Source organism: Salmo salar, chromosome 22 (genome assembly GCF_965601325.2).
Source record: "Salmo salar chromosome 22, fSalSal1, whole genome shotgun sequence".
Lineage (NCBI taxonomy): Eukaryota > Metazoa > Chordata > Actinopteri > Salmoniformes > Salmonidae > Salmo > Salmo salar.
In genome coordinates, this window is record NC_138312.1 from 60,098,533 (window position 1) to 60,125,925 (window position 27,393).

Below are 27,393 nucleotides of genomic sequence, written 5' to 3' on the forward strand. Positions count from 1 at the left end.
GAAACATTAATGTGTTAAATTCCAAATTGTTTGCATAGTCAATTTACACACAGCACTGACACACACACACACACACACACACACACACACACACACACACACACACACACACACACACACACACACACACACACACACACACACACACACACACACACTTACACCACCAGACATGCCACCAGGGGTCTTTTCACAGTTCCCAGGTCCAGAACAAATTCAAGGAAACGTACAGTATTATACAGAGCCATGAGTGCATGGAACTCCCTTCCATCTTATACAGAGCAAGTGAACAGCAAACCTGGTTTCAAACAACAAATAAAGCAACACCTCACAGCACAACACCTCTCCCCCATGTGACCTACTTGTTGTGTATGAACTAACATGTATGTGGAACTGATAGATCACACACACACACACACACACACACACACACACACACACACACACACACACACACACACACACACACACACACACACACACACACACACACACACACACTACGTGTTCATGTTTTAAATGTCTGTAAATTGTAAAGTATTTTGTCTGTAATGTCTTTTTCCTTATGTGTAGTAAGACTAGCTGTCACCATTTGCTTCGGATAATGGGGATCCTAATGAATCAAAATCAAAATTCATTTCCCTGCTAGACGTGCTGACCCAGAAACCTCTGACCTCTTGTCTCTCTCTCTCTCTCTCTCTCTCTCTCTCTCTCTCTCTCTCTCTCTCTCTCTCTCTCTCTCTCTCTCTCTCTCTCTCTGCTCCTAGTAAGCAGAGCATTAGGCCTCTGCTAACTCCAACCCACTGACCCCTGCTAGGCTTGCGTGTGTGTGAGAACATGAGACATAGGTTTCAGAGAGGGGTGGTTTTGGTGAGGTTCTCCTGCTGTCTGCATACCAGAGTGTTGTGCTGTGTCGGGGAAGATCTCTTGTATACTAGATCTCCTGTGGAGATCTACTGAGAGGTGGTTTTCATCAAGATCCTCCTCCTCCCACATACCATTTTTACATGTATATATTATATTTATTAATCTTGTCCAGAAGGGCTTACAGGAATCCCCGACTACAAAGAATCTTGGTCGACCGAGAGTCGTCCTGTTCTTTTCGACCAATCAATTGGTCAATATTTAAACTTAATTTTGCGTATATAGACAGACACACCCTATGTGTTTTGAATAAAATCAATTAGGAATGCACTGAGCTTGTCTGATGCTTTAAGCACACGGTTTGATTAAATAATTAAGACGCACAAATGACTCAAGAAAGAGCCCGATGGTCAATGTGTTTAAAAAATAAATAAAAAGGACACGTAATGCCTGTATGACTGGCGTATCCTCCCTACTGCAGCGAAAAGGCACCGCAGCATAGCAAGTGTTTTAGTGCTGCAACAACATTTCAGCCATCTTGATTCTGACCGAAAAGTTCTGTTATCGATATTCATAACTTGTTTAGGAAAAACATTCCCTACTCCCTCAACCCTTGCTCTCTTTACGAAGGCCGTCATTGTAAATAAGAATGTGTTCTTAACTGACTTGCCCAGTTAAATAACGGTGACATTTTAGTTAAATAAAATTACGTGAAACATGTAAGCATCGCATGCATGTGACTAATAGGGCCTGAGCTATAGCCTATCATAATCACATCAATCAATTGGTTATAACAAACTCCGAACACAGTAACGTGACAGCAAAATAGATGCGGAGGACGTGACAAAGAAACTGGAAACGGGTGAATGTTTACTGGTTGCTCAGGAGGGAAAGGGGAAGTCAGATCTGTGGAAGACATTTGACTTAGTTGTGTAGAAACTACTGGAGATTCAGATAAAGGAGGGTATAGGATCAGCGTTTTGTGAGTATTATATACGCCCAACAGTTGCTGTTAGATTACAATATATTTTTTTCTGACCATTTTGGAACAGTGTAAACAACACTAAATAAATAAGTGTATCATTATGTTCTAACAATAAAAATATATCTAACTCAGGAAAAAAAGGAACGTCCCTTTTTCAGGACCCTGTCTTTCAAAGATAATTCTTAGAAATCCAAATAGATTTCTAAGATCTTCATTGTTAAGGGTTTAAACACTGTTTCCCATGCTTGTTCAATGAAGGGGCGGCAGATAGCCTAGTGGTTAGAGCATTGGACTAGTAACCGAAAGGCTGCAAGATCAAATCCCAGAGCTGACAAGGTAAAAATCTGTCGTTCTGCCCCTGAACAAGGCAGTTAACCCACTTATCTTAGGCCGTCATTGAAAATAAGAATTAGCTCTTAACTGACTTGCCTCGTTAAATAAAGGTTAAATAAAAATGAACCATAAACAGTTAATGAACATGCACCTGTGGACCGGTCGTTAAGACACTAACACCTTACAGATGGTAGGAAATTATGGTCACAGTTATGAAAACTTAGGACACTAAAGAGGCCTTTCTACTGACTCTGAAAAACACCAAAAGAAAGATGCCCAGGGTCCCTGCTCATCTGCGTGAACGTGCCTTAGGCATGCTGCAAGGAGGCATGAGGTCTGCAGATGTGGCCAGGGCAATAAATTGCAATATCCGTACTGTGAGACGCCTAAGACAGCGCTACAGGGAGACAGGACGGACAGCGGATTGTCCTCGGCATGGCAGACCATGTGTAACAACATCTGCACAGGATTGGTACATCCGAACATCACACCTGCTTGACTCTGCACACTCCACTGGCTTCCAGTTGAAGCTCGCATCTGCTACAAGACCATGGTGCTTGCCTACGGAGCTGTGAGGGGAACGGCACCTCCGTACCTTCAGGCTCTGATCAGTCCCTACACCCAAAGAAGGGCACTGCGTTCATCCACCTCTGGCCTGCTGGCCCCCCTACCTCTGCGGAAGCACAGTTCCCGCTCAGCCCAGTCAAAACTGTTCGCTGCTCTGGCACCCCAATGGTGGAACAAGCTCCCTCACGACGCCAGGACAGCGGAGTCAATCACCACCTTCCGGAGACACCTGAAACCCCACCTCTTTAAGGAATACCTGGGATAGGATATAGTAATCCTTCTAACCCCCCCCCCCCCCAAAAAAAAAAATCTATAGATGTACTATTGTAAAGTGGTTGTTCCACTGGATATCATAAGGTGAATGCACCAATTTGTAAGTCGCTCTGGATAAGAGCGTCTGCTAAATGACGTAAATGTAAATGCAACAACAACTGCCTGAGTTACACCAGGAATGCACAATCCCTCCATCAGTGCTCAGACTGTCCGCAATAGGCTGAGAAAGGCTGGACTGAGGGCTTGTAGGCCTGTTGTAAGGCAGGTCCTCACCAGACATCACCGGCAACAACGTCACCTTTGGGCACAAACCCACCGTCGCTGTACCAGACAGGACTGGCAAGAAATGCTTTTCGCTGACGAGTTGGTCGGATTCACGTTTATCGTGGAAGGAATGAGCGTTACACCGAGGCCTGTACTCTGGAGCGGGATCGATTTGGAGGTGGAGGGTCCGTCATGGTCTGGGGCAATGTGTCACAGCATCATCAGACTGAGCTTGTCATCAAAACTATGAAATAACACATATGGAATCATATAGTAACCAAGAAAGTGTTAAACAAATCAATCTTTTTTATATTTGAGATTCTTCAAAGTAGCCACTCTTTGCCTTGATGACAGCTTTGCATTCTCTTGGCATTCTCTCAACCAGCTTCATGAGGTAGTCACCTGGAATGCATTTCAATTAATTGTGTTGTGACAAGGTAGGGGTGGTATACAGAAGAAAGCCCTATTTGGTAAAATATTTGGTAAAATACCAAGTCCATATTATGGCAAGAACAGCTCAAATAAGCAAAGAGAAACGACAGTCCATCATTACTTTAAGACATGAAGGTCAGTTAATGCAGAAAATGTCAAGAACTTTGAAAGTTTCTTCAAGTGCAGTCGCAAAAAACATTAAGCGCTATGATGAACCTGGCTCTCATGAGGACCTCCACAGGAAAGGAAGACCCAGAGTTACCTCTGCTGCAGAGGATAAGTTCATTAGGGTTACCAGCATCAGAAATTGCAGCCCAAATAAATGCTTCACAGAGTTCAAGTAACATACACATCTCAACATCAACTGTTCAGAGGAGACTGCGTGAATCAGGCCTTCATGGACGAATTGCTGCAAAGAAACCACTACTAAAGGACACCAATAAGAAGAAGAGACTTGCTTGGGCCAAGAAACACGAGCAATGGACATTAGACCGGTGGAAATCTGTCCTTTGGTCTGAGGAGTCCAAATTTGTGATTTTTGGTTCCCAACGCCATGTCTTTGTGAGATGCAGAGTAGGTGAACAGATGATCTCTGCATGTGTGGTTCCCACCGTGAAGCATGGAGGAGGAGGTGTGATGGTGTGGGGGTTATTTGCTAGTGACACTGTCAGGGATTTATTTAGAATTCAAGGCACTCATAAGCAGCATGGCTACCACAGCATTCTGCAGTGATACGCCATCCCATCTGGTTTGCGCTTAGTCCCACTATAATTTGTTTTTCAACAGGACAAAAACATTTCAGTTACTGGACCAATGCTCTTAACTGCTGACTACCTGCCAGAGAGTGTTGTGTGGATTGGATAGCTCTCCTGAGCTGTGCAAGTCAGGATTTCTCTGATAGGCTTAGCTATGGCTACAAACACTTAGTCCTAGGTAACGACATTTTACAAACACTTAGTCCTAGGTAACGACATTTTACAAACACTTAGTCCTAGGTAACGACATTTTACAAACACATAGTCCTAGGTAATGACATTTTACAAACACTTAGTCCTAGGTAACGACATTTTACAAACACTTAGTCCTGGCATATGACATAATTTATGCAGCAGCATACAAGACATTTTTGGACTCACCTTGTTGTGCTGTGCTCACTTGAACAGGAAGGTGGTGGGGCGGTCCTTCTTGTGGGCAAATTTTGTCATCAAAGTCTGACATTCTCTGGATTTTTGGTGCTTTCAAGACAACTAGAACTCTGGGGGGAAAAAAACTATGTTGAATCATGACGTCAGTGATCTTCAGGTCGGAGCTCTAGAAAGAGGCCAGAGTGCCCGACTTGGAATTCCGAGTTGGATGACCGTTCAAAACGTAATTACCTAGTCAGAGCTTATTCCCCCCCCCCCCCCCCCCTGAGTTCCTAGTTGTCTTGAACTCACTGAAGTCTGAGATGAAGCTTGGAAAAGAGACTTGGACCACACACCCACTCCACTGAATAGCAGGCTATTGATTGCTTTGCAAAGCTTGTAGCTATCCACTGATTACTTCATTGTTGAATTTGCGATATCCAACTTGTTGTGTAATGTTTATGTCCAATGGCCGATGAGCACCGATACGTTTTCTATATAATTTATCTTCATATGGATTGAAAAGGATTTGCCAGTAGATTATCAATTTGATTCATGATGATGACTGTTTTGTCTAGTTTGCTAGCTAAGATTTTGAAAGTATGATGTTGACTTGATCAGTCCAACCAAAGCTACGATAGATATAACGTGATTTGATGTCATTTTATCTGTGGCCAATGACCATGTTGGATGGGCACTTCTAATGTAACTTTGGCAGCACCCAAGCGGCTTGAATTTTCGAGCTCTACCCTTAGATTTTGCGGTGATGTAGTGTCCCCATGAGTGACAGAACACTAAGCCAATCACGGTGCAACTAGAGAACATTACCAACCCCTACACTCTGTATATTCCTCTGGCTGCCCCACCACCACAGAAAGCACTGAGCTAGGCTGAAACACCTGTATATTCCTCTGGCTGCCCCACCACCACAGAAAGCACTGAGCTGGGCTGAAACACCTGTATATTCCTCTGGCTGCCCCACCACCACAGAAAGCACTGAGCTGGGCTGAAACACCTGTATATTCCTCTGGCTGCCCCACCACCACAGAAAGCACTGAGCTGGGCTGAAACACCTGTATATTCCTCTGGCTGCCCCTCCACCACAGAAAGCACTGAGCTGGGCTGAAACACCTGTATATTCCTCTGGCTGTCCCTCCACCACAGAAAGCACTGAGCTGGGCTGAAACACCTGTATATTCCTCTGGCTGCCCCTCCACCACAGAAAGCACTGAGCTGGGCTGAAACACCTGTATATTCCTCTGGCTGCCCCACCACCACAGAAAGCACTGAGCTGGGCTGAAACACCCGTATATTCCTCTGGCTGCCCCTCCACCACAGAAAGCACTGAGCTGGGCTGAAACACCCGTATATTCCTCTGGCTGCCCCACCACCACAGAAAGCACTGAGCTGGGCTGAAACACCCGTATATTCCTCTGGCTGCCCCACCACCACAGAAAGCACTGAGCTGGGCTGAAACACCCGTATATTCCTCTGGCTGCCCCACCACCACAGAAAGCACTGAGCTAGGCTGAAACACCCGTATATTCCTCTGGCTGCCCCACCACCACAGAAAGCACTGAGCTGGGCTGAAACACCTGTATATTCCTCTGGCTGCCCCACCACCACAGAAAGCACTGAGCTGGGCTGAAACACCTGTATATTCCTCTGGCTGCCCCTCCACCACAGAAAGCACTGAGCTGGGCTGAAACACCTGTATATTCCTCTGGCTGCCCCTCCACCACAGAAAGCACTGAGCTGGGCTGAAACACCTGTATATTCCTCTGGCTGCCCCTCCACCACAGAAAGCACTGAGCTGGGCTGAAACACCTGTATATTCCTCTGGCTGCCCCACCACCACAGAAAGCACTGAGCTGGGCTGAAACACCTGTATATTCCTCTGGCTGCCCCTCCACCACAGAAAGCACTGAGCTGGGCTGAAACACCTGTATATTCCTCTGGCTGCCCCTCCACCACAGAAAGCACTGAGCTGGGCTGAAACACCTGTATATTCCTCTGGCTGCCCCTCCATCACAGAAAGCACGGAGCTGGGCTGAAACACCTGTATATTCCTCTGGCTGCCCCTCCACCACAGAAAGCACTGAGCTGGGCTGAAACACCTGTATATTCCTCTGGCTGCCCCACCACCACAGAAAGCACTGAGCTGGGCTGAAACACCTGTATATTCCTCTGGCTGCCCCTCCATCACAGAAAGCACTGCGCTGGGCTGAAACACCTGTATATTCCTCTGGCTGCCCCTCCACCACAGAAAGCACTGAGCTGGGCTGAAACACCTGTATATTCCTCTGGCTGCCCCACCACCACAGAAAGCACTGAGCTGGGCTGAAACACCTGTATATTCCTCTGGCTGCCCCTCCACCACAGAAAGCACTGAGCTGGGCTGAAACACCTGTATATTCCTCTGGCTGCCCCACCACCACAGAAAGCACTGAGCTGGGCTGAAACACCTGTATATTCCTCTGGCTGCCCCTCCACCACAGAAAGCACTGAGCTGGGCTGAAACACCTGTATATTCCTCTGGCTGCCCCTCCACCACAGAAAGCACTGAGCTGGGCTGAAACACCTGTATATTCCTCTGGCTGCCCCTCCATCACAGAAAGCACGGAGCTGGGCTGAAACACCTGTATATTCCTCTGGCTGCCCCTCCACCACAGAAAGCACTGAGCTGGGCTGAAACACCTGTATATTCCTCTGGCTGCCCCACCACCACAGAAAGCACTGAGCTGGGCTGAAACACCTGTATATTCCTCTGGCTGCCCCTCCATCACAGAAAGCACTGCGCTGGGCTGAAACACCTGTATATTCCTCTGGCTGCCCCTCCACCACAGAAAGCACTGAGCTGGGCTGAAACACCTGTATATTCCTCTGGCTGCCCCACCACCACAGAAAGCACTGAGCTGGGCTGAAACACCTGTATATTCCTCTGGCTGCCCCTCCACCACAGAAAGCACTGAGCTGGGCTGAAACACCTGTATATTCCTCTGGCTGCCCCACCACCACAGAAAGCACTGAGCTGGGCTGAAACACCTGTATATTCCTCTGGCTGCCCCTCCACCACAGAAAGCACTGAGCTGGGCTGAAACACCTGTATATTCCTCTGGCTGCCCCTCCACCACAGAAAGCACTGAGCTGGGCTGAAACACCTACATTTTGGAGCTGCTTTCTCAAGAAAACATAAAAGAGACCATGTTTGTACGCAGCTTTATTAACTCTATTATTACTGTTATTTGTACGTTGTTTGCAAACGGATATTTGACGCGTATTAATGCCAAAATAACATGGAAAACAGGCAATAAGGAACAAACAAAAAACCTGGTGGGTCTCGAAACAGGTGGGTCTCTACCTGCCCTGAATGACGGGTCACCAGTGGGTTGATGGCTCTTGTGTGCCTGTGTTAGGGTTCTGACTTCTGGCCTATAAAACAAACAACAACAACAACAACAACAACAACAACAACAACAACAAACTAAGGGAAGAAGGAAAAGGTTCCGTTGTGATATAATGTTGTGATATAATGCACAAACACTGGTTAAATATGAGTCACATGACCATATGATCTACTACTGCATTGGTATTGGTAGACACACAGTGGAGTCTCCAGACCCTTACTGCAGCTTAGTAACGCAGATGCCTTCATCTCGCTCTGTCTGTTGGCATGAGACTCTTCCTTCACAGGCCAGAGATCAGGACAATAATGTAGTCTCTCTCTCTCTGTCTGTCTGTTGTCATGAGACTCCTCCTTCACAGGCCAGAGATCAGGACAATAATGCTGTCTCTCTCTCTCTCTCTCTCTGTCTGTCTGTTGTCATGAGACTCTTCCTTCACAGGCCAGAGATCAGGACAATAATGCTGTCTCTCTCTCTCTCTCTCTGTCTGTTGTCATGAGACTCTTCCTTCACAGGCCAGAGATCAGGACAATAACGCAGTGCCAAGACAATGGCTTGTTTCCCACTGGACTGTGTTGTAACTCACTGAGTCATATTTCCAGAGAAAGGTATGGGGCTCATGTGTTATCACCTGTGTGTCTCAGACTCAGTCCCATGGATCAGATACTGTGGACAGATGGATCAGATACTGTGGACAGGGTCATGGATCAGATACTGTGGACGGGGTCATGGATCAGATACTGGACAGATGGATCAGATACTGTGGACAGGGTCATGGATCAGATACTGGACAGATGGATCAGATACTGTGGACAGGGTCATGGATCAGATACTGGACAGATGGATCAGATACTGTGGACAGGGTCATGGATCAGATACTGTGGACAGATGGATCAGATACTGTGGACAGGGTCATGGATCAGATACTGTGGACGGGGTCATGGATCAGATACTGGACAGATGGATCAGATACTGTGGACAGGGTCATGGATCAGATACTGGACAGATGGATCAGATACTGTGGACAGGGTCATGGATCAGATACTGGACAGATGGATCAGATACTGTGGACAGGGTCATGGATCAGATACTGTGGACAGGGCCATGGATCAGATACTGTGGACAGGGTCATGGATCAGATACTGTGGACAGATGGATCAGATACTGTGGACAGGGTCATGGATCAGATACTGTGGACGGGGTCATGGATCAGATACTGGACAGATGGATCAGATACTGTGGACAGGGTCATGGATCAGATACTGGACAGATGGATCAGATACTGTGGACAGGGTCATGGATCAGATACTGGACAGATGGATCAGATACTGTGGACAGGGTCATGGATCAGATACTGTGGACAGATGGATCAGATACTGTGGACAGGGTCATGGATCAGATACTGTGGACAGGGTCATGGATCAGATACTGTGGACAGGGTCATGGATCAGATACTGTGGACAGGGTCATGGATCAGATACTGTGGACAGATGGATCAGATACTGTGGACAGATGGATCAGATACTGTGGACAGGGTCATGGATCAGATACTGTGGACAGGGCCATGGATCAGATACTGTGGACAGGGTCTTGGATCAGATACTGTGGACAGGGTCATGGATCAGAGCCTCGGATCAGAGCCTCGTGACAGACCAGAGAAGATAACAGACAACATAATCACAAGCCAGTCCCACACGTTAGGACTGTTTTCTAACTTACTGGCTCATATTTCCAGAGAAAGAGAAAGGGGTGGGGCTCAGCATGTCTGTTTGTCTCAGAGGATTGAGAAGGAATAGGCTGTCTGTCTGAATCAGAGAACTGAGAAGGAATAGGCTGTCTGTCTGAATCAGAGGATTGAGAAGGAATAGGCTGTCTGTCTGTCTGAATCAGAGGACCTAGAAGGAATAGGCTGTCTGTCTGAATCAGAGAACTGAGAAGGAATAGGCTGTCTGTCTGAATCAGAGAACTGAGAAGGAATAGGCTGTCTGTCTGAATCAGAGGATTGAGAAGGAATAGGCTGTCTGTCTGTCTGAATCAGAGGATTGAGAAGGAATAGGCTGTATGTCTGTCTGAATCAGAGGATTGAGAAGGAATAGGCTGTCTGTCTGTCTGAATCAGAGGATTGAGAAGGAATAGGCTGTCTGTCTGTCTGAATCAGAGGACTGAGAAGGAATAGGCTGTCTGTCTGTCTGAATCAGAGGATTGAGAAGGAATAGGCTGTCTGTCTGTCTGAATCAGAGGATTGAGAAGGAATAGGCTGTCTGTCTGTCTGAATCAGAGGATTGAGAAGGAATAGGCTGTCTGTCTGTCTGAATCAGAGAATTGAGAAGGAATAGGCTGTCTGTCTGTCTGAATCAGAGGATTGAGAAGGAATAGGCTGTCTGTCTGTCTGAATCCGTGTGTGAGGTTAGAACAAGGTGGGTTAACTGAGTAGGGATTGGTTGTCCAGAGAGGCTGTTCAGCTAATGGTGTTCTGCATGAAACATGCAAATGAAGCTGCCGTCTAATAAAGACATTCTGCATGTCAACTGGAGACCAATATAATCAATGTTTATGACAACTAGCGTGTATTCATTCTGTTTGGGGTCCCTCTTTTCCTTTGCTTCCGGTTTTAACAAACGTTTTGCAACAGAATTGACGGAATGAAAACACCTCTGCACTATTTGTATTAGTAGCTGTGACCCGCTGTGGTTGGGTCCCGCTGTGGTTGGGACCCTCTGTGGTTGGGACCCTCTGTGGTTGGGACCCGCTGTGGTTGGGACCCGCTGTGGTTGGGACCCTCTGTGGTTGGGACCCGCTGTGGTTGGGACCCGCTGTGGTTGGGACCCGCTGTGGTTGGAACCCTCTGTGGTTGGGACCCGCTGTGGTTGGAACCCTCTGTGGTTGGGACCCGCTGTGGTTGGGACCCTCTGTGGTTGGGACCCTCTGTGGTTGGGTCCCTCTGTGGTTGGGACCCGCTGTGGTTGGGACCCGCTGTGGTTGGGTCCCTCTGTGGTTGGGACCCGCTGTGGTTGGGACCCGCTGTGGTTGGGACCCTCTGTGGTTGGGAACCGCTGTGGTTGGGACCCGCTGTGGTTGGGACCCTCTGTGGTTGGGACCCTCTGTGGTTGGGAACCGCTGTGGTTGGGTCCCTCTGTGGTTGGGACCCTCTGTGGTTGGGACCCTCTGTGGTTGGGACCCGCTGTGGTTGGGACCCGCTGTGGTTGGGTCCCTCTGTGGTTGGGACCCGCTGTGGTTGGGACCCGCTGTGGTTGGGACCCTCTGTGGTTGGGTCCCTCTGTGGTTGGGACCCTCTGTGGTTGGGACCCGCTGTGGTTGGGACCCTCTGTGGTTGGGATCCTCTTCTGGGTTGGCTTAAGGATGGGTAGTGTGGGGGGGGTGGGACAGGATGGGTAGTGTTTTTGGAAAATAGGGGGGTGGGACAGACCCATGGCTAAAACACGAGGTGACCTTCGGGGAGGAGAGGTTAGAGGTTAATGAGGTCAGAGTGCAGCTGTTGAACTGTATCTTAGAGCGAGAGCAGAGCGGCAATGCAGCTAGCTAGCTGTGTGTGTGTGTGTGTGTGTGTGTGTGTGTGTGTGTGTGTGTGTGTGTGTGTGTGTGTGTGTGTGTGTGTGTGTGTGTGTGTGTGTGTGTGTGTGTGTGTGTGTGTGTGTGTGTGTGTGTGTGTGTGTGTGTGTGTGTGTGTGGTGTGTTGAACTGTATCTGAGAGCAGAGCGGGAGCTGTGCAGGTCAGGAATGCAGCATGAGGACTGTCTCACAGCGTGTGTGTGTGTGTGTGTGTGTGTTTGTGTTGTTAGATGTCTGTCTGGAAGGGAGGTATGATTGACTAAGATGGTTTTGTAAATAACACCACTTGTACTGTCACTGGCCTAAACACAATACCCCATAATGTCAAAGTGGAATTGTGTTTTTAGACATTTTTACAAATTAATTAAGAATGAAAAGCTTGAGTCAATAACTATTGAATAACTATTCAACCCCTTTGTTATGGCAAGCCTAAATAAGTTCAGGAGTAAAAGTACTTTACTTAGTACTGTGTTGAAGCCCCTTTAGCAGTGATTACAGCCTGGAGTCTTCTTGGGTATGACGCTACAAGCTTGGCACACCTGTATTTGGGGAGTTTCTCCCATTCTTCTCTGCAGATCCTCTCAAGCTCTGTCAGGTTGGATGGGGAGGGTCTCTCCAGATATGGGCTCTGGCTGGGCCACTCAAGGACATTCAGAGACTTGTCCCGAAGCCACTCTTGCATTGTCTTGGCTGTGTGCTTAGGGTTGTTGTTCTGTTGGAAGGTGAACCTTCACCCCAGTCTGAGGTCTTGAGCGCTATGGAGCCATTTGTCATTAAGGATCTCTCTGTACTCTGCTCCGTTCATCCTTCCCTCCATCCTGACTAGTCTCCCAGTCGCTGACACTGAAAAACATCCCCACAGCATGATGCTGCCACCACCATGCTTCACTTTAGAGATGGTGCCAGGTTTCCTCCAGACATGACACTTGGCATTCAGGCCAAAGAGTTCAATCTTGGTTTCATCAGATCAGAGAATCTTGTTTCTTATGGTCTGAGAGTCTTTAGGTGCCTTTTTGCAAACTCCAAGAGGGCTGTCATGTGCCTTTTACTGAGGAGTGGCTTCTGTCTGGCCACTCTACCATAAAGGCCTGATTGGTGGAGTGCTGCAGAGATGGTTGTCCTTATGGAAGGTTCTCCCATGTCCACCGAGGAGCTCTGTCAGAGTGACCATCGGGTTCTTGGTCACCTCGATTGCGGTTCCAAACTTCTTCCGTTTAAGAAAGATGGAGGCCACTGTGTTCTCAGTGACCTTCAATACTGCAGAATTTGTTTGGTACTCTTCCCCAGATCTGTGCCTCGACACAATCCTGTCTCGCCGCTCTATGGACAATTCCTTCGACCTCATGGCTTGGTTTTTGCTCTGACATGCACTGTCAACTGTGGGACCTTATATAGATAGATGTGTGCCTTTCCAAATCATGTCCAATCAATTGGAATTACCACAGGTGGACTCCAATGACGTTGTAGAAACATCTCAAGGATGATCAATGGAAACAGGATGCACCCGAGCACAATTTCGAGTCTCATAGTCTGAATATTATTGTAAATAAGGTATTTCTGTTTTTATTTTTAATACATTGGCTAAAATTTCTAAAAACTCGTTTTCGCTTTGTCATTATGAGGTATTGTGTGTAGATTGAGGATAAAAAAATTATATTTATATATTCTAGAATAAGGCTGTAACATATCAACATTTGGAAAAAGTCAAAGGGTCTGATCTTAATACACTGTATCTTCCTCAAATACCTCGTACCTCTGCACATTGATCTGGTACTCCCTGTATATAGCTCCATATTGATCTGCTACTGGTACCCCCTGTATATAGCTCCATATTGATCTGGTACTGGTACCCCCTGTATATAGCTCCACATTGATCTGGTACTCCCTGTATATAGCTCCACATTGATCTGGTACTCCCTGTATATAGCTCCACATTGATCTGGTACTCCCTGTATATAGCTCCACATTGATCTGGTACTCCCTGTATATAGCTCCACATTGATCTGGTGCTGGTACTTCCTGTATATAGCTCCACATTGATCTGGTACTGGTACTCCCTGTATATAGCTCCACATTGATCTGGTACTGGTACTCCCTGTATATAGCTCCACATTGATCTGGTACTGGTTCTCCCTGTATATAGCTCCACATTGATCTGGTACTGGTACTCCCTGTATATAGCTCCACATTGATCTGGTATTGGTACTCCCTGTATATAGCTCCACATTGATCTGGTACTCCCTGTATATAGCTCCACATTGATCTGGTACACCCTGTATATAGCTCCACATTGATCTGGTACTTCCTGTATATAGCTCCACATTGATCTGGTACTGGTACTCCCTGTATATAGCTCCACATTGATCTGGTACTCCCTGTATATAGCTCCACATTGATCTGGTGCTGGTACTCCCTGTATATAGCTCCACATTGATCTGATACTGGTACTCCCTGTATATAGCTCCACATTGATATGGTACTGGTACTCCCTGTATATAGCTCCACATTGATCTGGTACACCCTGTATATAGCTCCACATTGATCTGGTACTTCCTGTATATAGCTCCACATTGATCTGGTACTGGTACTCCCTGTATATAGCTCCACATTGATCTGGTACTGGTACTCCCTGTATATAGCTCCACATTGATCTGGTACTGGTAATCCCTGTATATAGCTCCACATTGATCTGGTACTCCCTGTATATAGCTCCACATTGATCTGGTGCTGGTACTACCTGTATATAGTTCCACATTGATCTGGTACTTCCTGTATATAGTTCCACATTGATCTGGTACTTCCTGTATATAGCTCCACATTGATCTGGTACTGGTACTCCCTGTATATAGCTCCACATTGATCTGGTACTTCCTGTATATAGTTCCACATTGATCTGGTACTTCCTGTATATAGATCCACATTGATCTGATACTGGTACTCCCTGTATATAGCTCCACATTGATCTGGTACTCCCTGTATATAGCTCCACATTGATCTGGTACTCCCTGTATATAGCTCCACATTGATCTGGTACTCCCTGTATATAGCTCCACATTGATACTGGTACTTCCTGTATATAGCTCCACATTGATCTGGTACTTCCTGTATATAGCTCCACATTGATCTGATACTGGTACTCCCTGTATATAGCTCCACATTGATCTGGTACTTCCTGTATATAGCTCCACCTTGATCTGGTACTTCCTGTATATAGCTCCACATTGATCTGGTACTTCCTGTATATAGCTCCACATTGATGTGGTACTGGTACTTCCTGTATATAGCTCCACATTGATCTGGTACTCCCTGTATATAGCTCCACATTGATCTGGTACTCCCTGTATATAGCTCCACATTGATCTGGTACTTCCTGTATATAGCTCCACATTGATCTGGTACTTCCTGTATATAGCTCCACATTGATCTGATACTGGTACTCCCTGTATATAGCTCCACATTGATCTGGTACTCCCTGTATATAGCTCCACATTGATCTGGTACTGGTACTCCCTGTATATAGCTCCACATTGATCTGGTACTGGTACTTCCTGTATATAGCTCCACATTGATCTGGTACTCCCTGTATATATCTCAACATTGATCTGGTGCTGGTACTCCCTGTATATAGCTCCACATTGATCTGGTACTGGTACTTCCTTTATATAGCTCCACATTGATCTGGTATTGGTACTTCCTGTATATAGCTCCACATTGATTTGGTACTGGTACTCCCTGTATATAGCTCCACATTGATCTGGTACTTCCTGTATATAGCTCCACATTGATCTGATACTGGTACTCCCTGTATATAGCTCCACATTGATCTGGTACTTCCTGTATATAGCTCCACATTGATCTGGTACTTCCTGTATTTAGCTCCACATTGATCTGGTACTCCCTGTATATAGCTCCACATTGATCTGGTACTTCCTGTATATAGCTCCACATTGATGTGGTACTGGTACTCCCTGTATATAGCTCCACATTGATATGGTACTCCCTGTATATAGCTCCACATTGATCTGGTACTCCCTGTATATAGCTCCACATTGATATGGTACTGGTACTCCCTGTATATAGCTCCACATTGATCTGGTACTGGTACTCCCTGTATATAGCTCCACATTGATCTGGTACTCCCTGTATATAGCTCCACATTGATCTGGTGCTGGTACTCCCTGTATATAGCTCCACATTGATCTGATACTGGTACTCCCTGTATATAGCTCCACATTGATATGGTACTGGTACTCCCTGTATATAGCTCCACATTGATCTGGTACACCCTGTATATAGCTCCACATTGATCTGGTACTTCCTGTATATAGCTCCACATTGATCTGGTACTGGTACTCCCTGTATATAGCTCCACATTGATCTGGTACTGGTACTCCCTGTATATAGCTCCACATTGATCTGGTACTGGTAATCCCTGTATATAGCTCCACATTGATCTGGTACTCCCTGTATATAGCTCCACATTGATCTGGTGCTGGTACTACCTGTATATAGTTCCACATTGATCTGGTACTTCCTGTATATAGTTCCACATTGATCTGGTACTTCCTGTATATAGCTCCACATTGATCTGGTACTGGTACTCCCTGTATATAGCTCCACATTGATCTGGTACTTCCTGTATATAGTTCCACATTGATCTGGTACTTCCTGTATATAGATCCACATTGATCTGATACTGGTACTCCCTGTATATAGCTCCACATTGATCTGGTACTCCCTGTATATAGCTCCACATTGATCTGGTACTCCCTGTATATAGCTCCACATTGATCTGGTACTCCCTGTATATAGCTCCACATTGATACTGGTACTTCCTGTATATAGCTCCACATTGATCTGGTACTTCCTGTATATAGCTCCACATTGATCTGATACTGGTACTCCCTGTATATAGCTCCACATTGATCTGGTACTTCCTGTATATAGCTCCACCTTGATCTGGTACTTCCTGTATATAGCTCCACATTGATCTGGTACTTCCTGTATATAGCTCCACATTGATGTGGTACTGGTACTTCCTGTATATAGCTCCACATTGATCTGGTACTCCCTGTATATAGCTCCACATTGATCTGGTACTCCCTGTATATAGCTCCACATTGATCTGGTACTTCCTGTATATAGCTCCACATTGATCTGGTACTTCCTGTATATAGCTCCACATTGATCTGATACTGGTACTCCCTGTATATAGCTCCACATTGATCTGGTACTCCCTGTATATAGCTCCACATTGATCTGGTACTGGTACTCCCTGTATATAGCTCCACATTGATCTGGTACTGGTACTTCCTGTATATAGCTCCACATTGATCTGGTACTCCCTGTATATATCTCAACATTGATCTGGTGCTGGTACTCCCTGTATATAGCTCCACATTGATCTGGTACTGGTACTTCCTTTATATAGCTCCACATTGATCTGGTATTGGTACTTCCTGTATATAGCTCCACATTGATTTGGTACTGGTACTCCCTGTATATAGCTCCACATTGATCTGGTACTTCCTGTATATAGCTCCACATTGATCTGATACTGGTACTCCCTGTATATAGCTCCACATTGATCTGGTACTTCCTGTATATAGCTCCACATTGATCTGGTACTTCCTGTATTTAGCTCCACATTGATCTGGTACTCCCTGTATATAGCTCCACATTGATCTGGTACTTCCTGTATATAGCTCCACATTGATGTGGTACTGGTACTCCCTGTATATAGCTCCACATTGATATGGTACTCCCTGTATATAGCTCCACATTGATCTGGTACTCCCTGTATATAGCTCCACATTGATATGGTACTGGTACTCCCTGTATATAGCTCCACATTGATCTGGTACTTCCTGTATATAGCTCCACATTGATCTGGTACTCCCTGTATATAGCTCCACATTGATCTGGTGCTGGTACTACCTGTATTTAGCTCCACATTGATCTGGTACTTCCTGTATATAGTTCCACCTTGATCTGGTACTTCCTGTATATAGCTCCACATTGATCTGGTACTGGTACTCCCTGTATATAGCTCCACATTGATCTGGTACTTCCTGTATATAGTTCCACATTGATCTGGTACTTCCTGTATATAGATCCACATTGATCTGATACTGGTACTCCCTGTATATAGCTCCACATTGATCTGGTACTCCCTGTATATAGCTCCACATTGATCTGGTACTCCCTGTATATAGCTCCACATTGATACTGGTACTTCCTGTATATAGCTCCACATTGATCTGGTACTTCCTGTATATAGCTCCACATTGATCTGATACTGGTACTCCCTGTATATAGCTCCACATTGATCTGGTACTCCCTGTATATAGCTCCACATTGATCTGGTGCTGGTACTACCTGTATATAGCTCCACATTGATCTGGTACTTCCTGTATATAGCTCCACATTGATCTGGTACTGGTACTCCCTGTATATAGCTCCACATTGATCTGGTACTTCCTGTATATAGCTACACATTGATCTGGTACTTCCTGTATATAGCTCCACATTGATACTGGTACTTCCTGTATATAGCTCCACATTGATCTGGTACTTCCTGTATATAGCTCCACATTGATCTGATACTGGTACTCCCTGTATATAGCTCCACATTGATCTGGTACTCCCTGTATATAGCTCCACATTGATCTGGTACTCCCTGTATATAGCTCCACATTGATCTGGTACTCCCTGTATATAGCTCCACATTGATACTGGTACTTCCTGTATATAGCTCCACATTGATCTGGTACTTCCTGTATATAGCTCCACATTGATCTGATACTGGTACTCCCTGTATATAGCTCCACATTGATCTGGTACTTCCTGTATATAGCTCCACATTGATCTGGTACTTCCTGTATATAGCTCCACATTGATCTGGTACTCCCTGTATATAGCTCCACATTGATCTGGTACTTCCTGTATATAGCTCCACATTGATGTGGTACTGGTACTCCCTGTATATAGCTCCACATTGATATGGTACTGGTACTCCCTGTATATAGCTCCACATTGATCTGGTACTCCCTGTATATAGCTCCACATTGATCTGGTATTGGTACTCCCTGTATATAGCTCCACATTGATATGGTACTGGTACTCCCTGTATATAGCTCCACATTGATCTGGTACTTCCTGTATATAGCTCCACATTGATCTGGTGCTGGTAATACCTGTATATAGCTCCACATTGATCTGGTACTTCCTGTATATAGTTCCACATTGATCTGGTACTTCCTGTATATAGCTCCACATTGATCTGGTACTGGTACTCCCTGTATATAGCTCCACATTGATCTGGTACTTCCTGTATATAGTTCCACATTGATCTGGTACTTCCTGTATATAGATCCACATTGATCTGGTACTGGTACTCCCTGTATATAGCTCCACATTGATCTGGTACTTCCTGTATATAGCTACACATTGATCTGGTACTTCCTGTATATAGCTCCACATTGATCTGATACTGGTACTCCCTGTATATAGCTCCACATTGATCTGGTACTTCCTGTATATAGCTCCACATTGATCTGGTACTTCCTGTATATAGCTCCACATTGATCTGGTACTCCCTGTATATAGTTCCACATTGATACTGGTACTTCCTGTATATAGCTCCACATTGATCTGGTACTTCCTGTATATAGCTCCACATTGATCTGATACTGGTACTCCCTGTATATAGCTCCACATTGATCTGATACTGGTACTTCCTGTATATACCTCCACATTGATCTGGTACTTCCTGTATATAGCTCCACATTGATCTGGTACTTCCTGTATATAGCTCCACATTGATCTGGTACTCCCTGTATATAGCTCCACATTGATCTGGTACTTCCTGTATATAGCTCCACATTGATGTGGTACTGGTACTCCCTGTATATAGCTCCACATTGATCTGGTACTCCCTGTATATAGCTCCACATTGATCTGGTACTCCCTGTATATAGCTCCACATTGATCTGGTACTTCCTGTATATAGCTCCACATTGATCTGGTACTTCCTGTATATAGCTCCACATTGATCTGATACTGGTACTCCCTGTATATAGCTCCACATTGATCTGGTACTCCCTGTATATAGCTCCACATTGATCTGGTACTGGTACTCCCTGTATATAGCTCCACATTGATCTGGTACTGGTACTTCCTGTATATAGCTCCACATTGATCTGGTACTCCCTGTATATAGCTCCACATTGATCTGGTGCTGGTACTCCCTGTATATAGCTCCACATTGATCTGGTACTGGTACTTCCTGTATATAGCTCCACATTGATCTGGTATTGGTACTTCCTGTATATAGCTCCACATTGATCTGGTACTGGTACTCCCTGTATATAGCTCCACATTGATCTGGTACTTCCTGTATATAGCTCCACATTGATCTGATACTGGTACTCCCTGTATATAGCTCCACATTGATCTGGTACTTCCTGTATATAGCTCCACATTGATCTGGTACTTCCTGTATATAGCTCCACATTGATCTGGTACTCCCTGTATATAGCTCCACATTGATCTGGTACTTCCTGTATATAGCTCCACATTGATGTGGTACTGGTACTCCCTGTATATAGCTCCACATTGATATGGTACTGGTACTCCCTGTATATAGCTCCACATTGATCTGGTACTCCCTGTATATAGCTCCACATTGATCTGGTATTGGTACTCCCTGTATATAGCTCCACATTGATCTGGTACTGGTACTCCCTGTATATAGCTCCACATTGATCTGGTACTTCCTGTATATAGTTCCACATTGATCTGGTACTTCCTGTATATAGATCCACATTGATCTGGTGCTGGTACTACCTGTATATAGCTCCACATTGATCTGGTACTTCCTGTATATAGTTCCACATTGATCTGGTACTTCCTGTATATAGATCCACATTGATCTGATACTGGTACTCCCTGTATATAGCTCCACATTGATATGGTACTGGTACTCCCTGTATATAACTCCACATTGATCTGGTACTTCCTGTATATAGCTCCACATTGATCTGGTGCTGGTACTACCTGTATATAGCTCCACATTGATCTGGTACTTCCTGTATATAGTTCCACATTGATCTGGTACTTCCTGTATATAGATCCACATTGATCTGATACTGGTACTCCCTGTATATAGCTCCACATTGATCTGGTACTCCCTGTATATAGCTCCACATTGATCTGGTACTCCCTGTATATAGCTCCACATTGATACTGGTACTTCCTGTATATAGCTCCACATTGATCTGGTACTTCCTGTATATAGCTCCACATTGATCTGATACTGGTACTCCCTGTATATAGCTCCACATTGATCTGGTACTTCCTGTATATAGCTCCACATTGATCTGATACTGGTACTCCCTGTATATAGCTCCACATTGATCTGGTACTTCCTGTATATAGCTCCACATTGATCTGGTACTTCCTGTATATAGCTCCACATTGATCTGGTACTCCCTGTATATAGCTCCACATTGATCTGGTACTCCCTGTATATAGCTCCACATTGATCTGGTACTTCCTGTATATAGCTCCACATTGATGTGGTACTGGTACTTCCTGTATATAGCTCCACATTGATCTGGTACTCCCTGTATATAGCTCCACATTGATCTGGTACTCCCTGTATATAGCTCCACATTGATATGGTACTGGTACTCCCTGTATATAGCTCCACATTGATCTGGTACTCCCTGTATATAGCTCCACATTGATCTGGTATTGGTACTCCCTGTATATAGCTCCACATTGATATGGTAATGGTACTCCCTGTATATAGCTCCACATTGATATGGTACTTCCTGTATATAGCTCCACATTGATCTGGTGCTGGTACTACCTGTATATAGCTCCACATTGATCTGGTACTTCCTGTATATAGTTCCACCTTGATCTGGTACTTCCTGTATATAGCTCCACATTGATCTGGTACTGGTACTCCCTGTATATAGCTCCACATTGATCTGGTACTTCCTGTATGTAGTTCCACATTGATCTGGTACTTCCTGTATATAGATCCACATTGATCTGGTACTGGTACTCCCTGTATATAGCTCCACATTGATCTGGTACTTCCTGTATATAGCTACACATTGATCTGGTACTTCCTGTATATAGCTCCACATTGATCTGATACTGGTACTCCCTGTATATAGCTCCACATTGATCTGGTACTCCCTGTATATAGCTCCACATTGATCTGGTACTCCCTGTATATAGCTCCACATTGATACTGGTACTTCCTGTATATAGCTCCACATTGATCTGGTACTTCCTGTATATAGCTCCACATTGCTCTGATACTGGTACTCCCTGTATATAGCTCCACATTGATCTGGTACTTCCTGTATATAGCTCCACATTGATCTGATACTGGTACTCCCTGTATATAGCTCCACATTGATATGGTACTTCCTGTATATAGCTCCACATTGATCTGGTGCTGGTACTACCTGTATATAGCTCCACATTGATCTGGTACTTCCTGTATATAGTTCCACCTTGATCTGGTACTTCCTGTATATAGCTCCACATTGATCTGGTACTGGTACTCCCTGTATATAGCTCCACATTGATCTGGTACTTCCTGTATGTAGTTCCACATTGATCTGGTACTTCCTGTATATAGATCCACATTGATCTGGTACTGGTACTCCCTGTATATAGCTCCACATTGATCTGGTACTTCCTGTATATAGCTACACATTGATCTGGTACTTCCTGTATATAGCTCCACATTGATCTGATACTGGTACTCCCTGTATATAGCTCCACATTGATCTGGTACTCCCTGTATATAGCTCCACATTGATCTGGTACTCCCTGTATATAGCTCCACATTGATACTGGTACTTCCTGTATATAGCTCCACATTGATCTGGTACTTCCTGTATATAGCTCCACATTGCTCTGATACTGGTACTCCCTGTATATAGCTCCACATTGATCTGGTACTTCCTGTATATAGCTCCACATTGATCTGATACTGGTACTCCCTGTATATAGCTCCACATTGATCTGGTACTTCCTGTATATAGCTCCACATTGATCTGGTACTTCCTGTATATAGCTCCACATTGATCTGGTACTCCCTGTATATAGCTCCACATTGATCTGGTACTTCCTGTATATAGCTCCACATTGATGTGGTACTGGTACTTCCTGTATATAGCTCCACATTGATCTGGTACTCCCTGTATATAGCTCCACATTGATCTGGTACTCCCTGTATATAGCTCCACATTGATCTGGTACTTCCTGTATATAGCTCCACATTGATCTGGTACTTCCTGTATATAGCTCCACATTGATCTGATACTGCTACTCCCTGTATATAGCTCCACATTGATCTGGTACTCCCTGTATATAGCTCCACATTGATCTGGTACTGGTACTCCCTGTATATAGCTCCACATTGATCTGGTACTGGTACTTCCTGTATATAGCTCCACATTGATCTGGTACTCCCTGTATATAGCTCCACATTGATCTGGTGCTGGTACTCCCTGTATATAGCACCACATTGATCTGGTGCTGGTACTTCCTGTATATAGCTCCACATTGATCTGGTATTGGTACTTCCTGTATATAGCTCCACATTGATCTGGTACTGGTACTCCCTGTATATAGCTCCACATTGATCTGGTACTGGTACTCCCTGTATATAGCTCCACATTGATCTGGTACTTCCTGTATATAGTTCCACATTGATCTGGTACTCCCTGTATATAGCTCCACATTGATCTGGTACTGGTACTCCCTGTATATAGCTCCACATTGATCTGGTACTTCCTGTATATAGTTCCACATTGATCTGGTACTTCCTGTATATAGCTCCACATTGATCTGGTACTCCCTGTATATAGCTCCACATTGATATGGTACTGGTACTTCCTGTATATAGCTCCACATTGATCTGATACTGGTACTCCCTGTATATAGCTCCACATTGATATGGTACTGGTACTCCCTGTATATAGCTCCACATTGATCTGGTACTCCCTGTATATAGCTCCACATTGATCTGGTGCTGGTACTACCTGTTTATAGCTCCACATTGATCTGGTACTTCCTGTATATAGCTCCACATTGATCTGGTACTCCCTGTATATAGCTCCACATTGATCTGGTATTGGTACTACCTGTATATAGCTCCACATTGATCTGGTACTTCCTGTATATAGTTTCACATTGATCTGGTACTTCCTGTATATAGCTCCACATTGATCTGGTACTGGTATTCCCTGTATATAGCTCCACATTGATCTGGTACTTCCTGTATATAGTTTCACATTGATCTGGTACTTCCTGTATATAGCTCCACATTGATCTGGTACTGGTACTCCCTGTATATAGCTCCACATTGATCTGGTACTTCCTGTATATAGCTCCACATTGATCTGGTACTGGTACTCCCTGTATATAGCTCCACATTGATCTGGTACTTCCTGTATATAGCTCCACATTGATCTGGTACTTCCTGTATATAGCTCCACATTGATCTGATACTGGTACTCCCTGTATATAGCTCCACATTGATACTGGTACTTCCTGTATATAGCTCCACATTGATCTGGTACTTCCTGTATATAGCTCCACATTGATCTGATACTGGTACTCCCTGTATATAGCTCCACATTGATCTGGTACTCCCTGTATATAGCTCCACATTGATCTGGTACTTCCTGTATATAGCTCCACATTGATCTGGTACTTCCTGTATATAGCTCCACATTGATCTGGTACTGGTACTCCCTGTATATAGCTCCACATTGATCTGGTACTTCCTGTATATAGCTCCACATTGATCTGGTACTGGTACTCCCTGTATATAGCTCCACATTGATCTGGTACTCCCTGTATATAGCTCCACATTGATCTGGTACTTCCTGTATATAGCTCCACATTGATCTGGTACTTCCTGTATATAGCTCCACATTGATCTGATACTGGTACTCCCTGTATATAGCTCCACATTGATCTGGTACTCCCTGTATATAGCTCCACATTGATCTGGTACTGGTACTCCCTGTATATAGCTCCACATTGATCTGGTACTGGTACTTCCTGCATATAGCTCCACATTGATCTGGTACTTCCTGTATATAGCTCCACATTGATCTGGTGCTGGTACTCCCTGTATATAGCTCCACAATGATCTGGTGCTGGTACTTCCTTTATATAGCTCCACATTGATCTGGTATTGGTACTTCCTGTATATAGCTCCACATTGACGGTGCTGGTACCCCTGGCCCCTGACGGGCGGTCCCTGTATATAGCTCCACATTGATCTGGTATTGGTACTCCCTGTATATAGCTCCACATTGATCTGGTACTTCCTGTATATAGTTCCACACTGATCTGGTACTCCCTGTATATAGCTCCACATTGATCTGGTACTGGTACTCCCTGTATATAGCTCCACATTGATCTGGTACTCCCTGTATATAGCTCCACATTGATATGGTACTGGTACTTCCTGTATATAGCTCCACATTGATCTGATACTGGTACTCCCTGTATATAGCTCCACATTGATATGGTACTGGTACTCCCTGTATATAGCTCCACATTGATCTGGTACTCCCTGTATATAGCTCCACATTGATCTGGTGCTGGTACTACCTGTTTATAGCTCCACATTGATCTGGTACTTCCTGTATATAGCTCCACATTGATCTGGTACTCCCTGTATATTGCTCCACATTGATCTGGTATTGGTACTACCTGTATATAGCTCCACATTGATCTGGTACTTCCTGTATATAGTTTCACATTGATCTGGTACTTCCTGTATATAGCTCCACATTGATCTGGTACTGGTATTCCCTGTATATAGCTCCACATTGATCTGGTACTTCCTGTATATAGTTTCACATTGATCTGGTACTTCCTGTATATAGCTCCACATTGATCTGGTACTTCCTGTATATAGCTCCACATTGATCTGGTACTGGTACTCCCTGTATATAGCTCCACATTGATCTGGTACTTCCTGTATATAGCTCCACATTGATCTGGTACTTCCTGTATATAGCTCCACATTGATCTGATACTGGTACTCCCTGTATATAGCTCCACATTGATACTGGTACTTCCTGTATATAGCTCCACATTGATCTGGTACTTCCTGTATATAGCTCCACATTGATCTGATACTGGTACTCCCTGTATATAGCTCCACATTGATCTGGTACTCCCTGTATATAGCTCCACATTGATCTGGTACTTCCTGTATATAGCTCCACATTGATCTGGTACTTCCTGTATATAGCTCCACATTGATCTGGTACTGGTACTCCCTGTATATAGCTCCACATTGATCTGGTACTCCCTGTATATAGCTCCACATTGATCTGGTACTCCCTGTATATAGCTCCACATTGATCTGGTACTCCCTGTATATAGCTCCACATTGATCTGGTACTTCCTGTATATAGCTCCACATTGATCTGGTACTTCCTGTATATAGCTCCACATTGATCTGGTACTGGTACTCCCTGTATATAGCTCCACATTGATACTGGTACTTCCTGTATATAGCTCCACATTGATCTGGTACTTCCTGTATATAGCTCCACATTGATCTGATACTGGTACTCCCTGTATATAGCTCCACATTGATCTGGTACTCCCTGTATATAGCTCCACATTGATCTGGTACTTCCTGTATATAGCTCCACATTGATCTGGTACTCCCTGTATATAGCTCCACATTGATCTGGTACTGGTACTTCCTGTATATATTGATCTGGTACTGGTACTTCCTGTATATAGTGATCTGGTACTTCCTGTATATAGCTCCATTCTTGTGTATTTTTATATTTGTTATCTCTGCATTCTTGGGAAGAGCTCGTAAACAAGCATTTCACGGTAAAGCCTACACCAGTTGTATTCGGCGCATGTGACAAATTAAATGTGATTTATAATAGTGTTTAACCTGATTTTTGAATGACTACTTCATCATTGTACCCCCACACATACAATTATATGTAAGGTCTCTCAGTTGAGCAGTGGATTTCAAACACAAAGACCACAAAGGTTTTCCAATGCCTTGCAAAGAAGGGCACCTATTGGTAGATAGGTTAAAAAAAAAATCCTAGATGTTAAACTTATTAACAGATTAACCTTTCAGCAGGACAATAACCTAAAACACAAGGCCAAGTCTACACTGGAGTTACTTACCAAGAAGACAGTGAATGTTCCTGAGTGGCCGAGTTACAGTTTTGACTTAAATCTGCTTGAAAATGTATGACAAGACCTGAAAATGGTTGTCTAGCAATGATCTTAGAACCAATTTGACTGAGCTTGAAGATTTTTTTCATGAATAATGTGAAAATATATGAAATATTGTACAATCCGGGTGAGGAAAGCTCTAAGAGATTTACCCAGAAAGACATTCAGCTGTAATCGCTGCCAAAGGTGAATCTGACATGTATTTACTCAGGGGTGTGAATAATTTTGTAAATTTGATTTCTGTATTTAATTTTCAATAAATTAGCAAACATTTCTAAAAACATGTTTTCACTTTGTCGTTGTGTGT

At 44.5% G+C, this 27,393-nt stretch overlaps 1 protein-coding gene across 1 annotated transcript in view; it reads left to right on the forward strand.

Moving 5' to 3' along the window:
• vgll4b (vestigial-like family member 4b) overlaps positions 1-27,393 on the forward strand; it is a 193,842-nt gene that overhangs the window by 19,467 nt on the left and 146,982 nt on the right. The gene's annotated exons all lie outside the window — the stretch shown is intronic.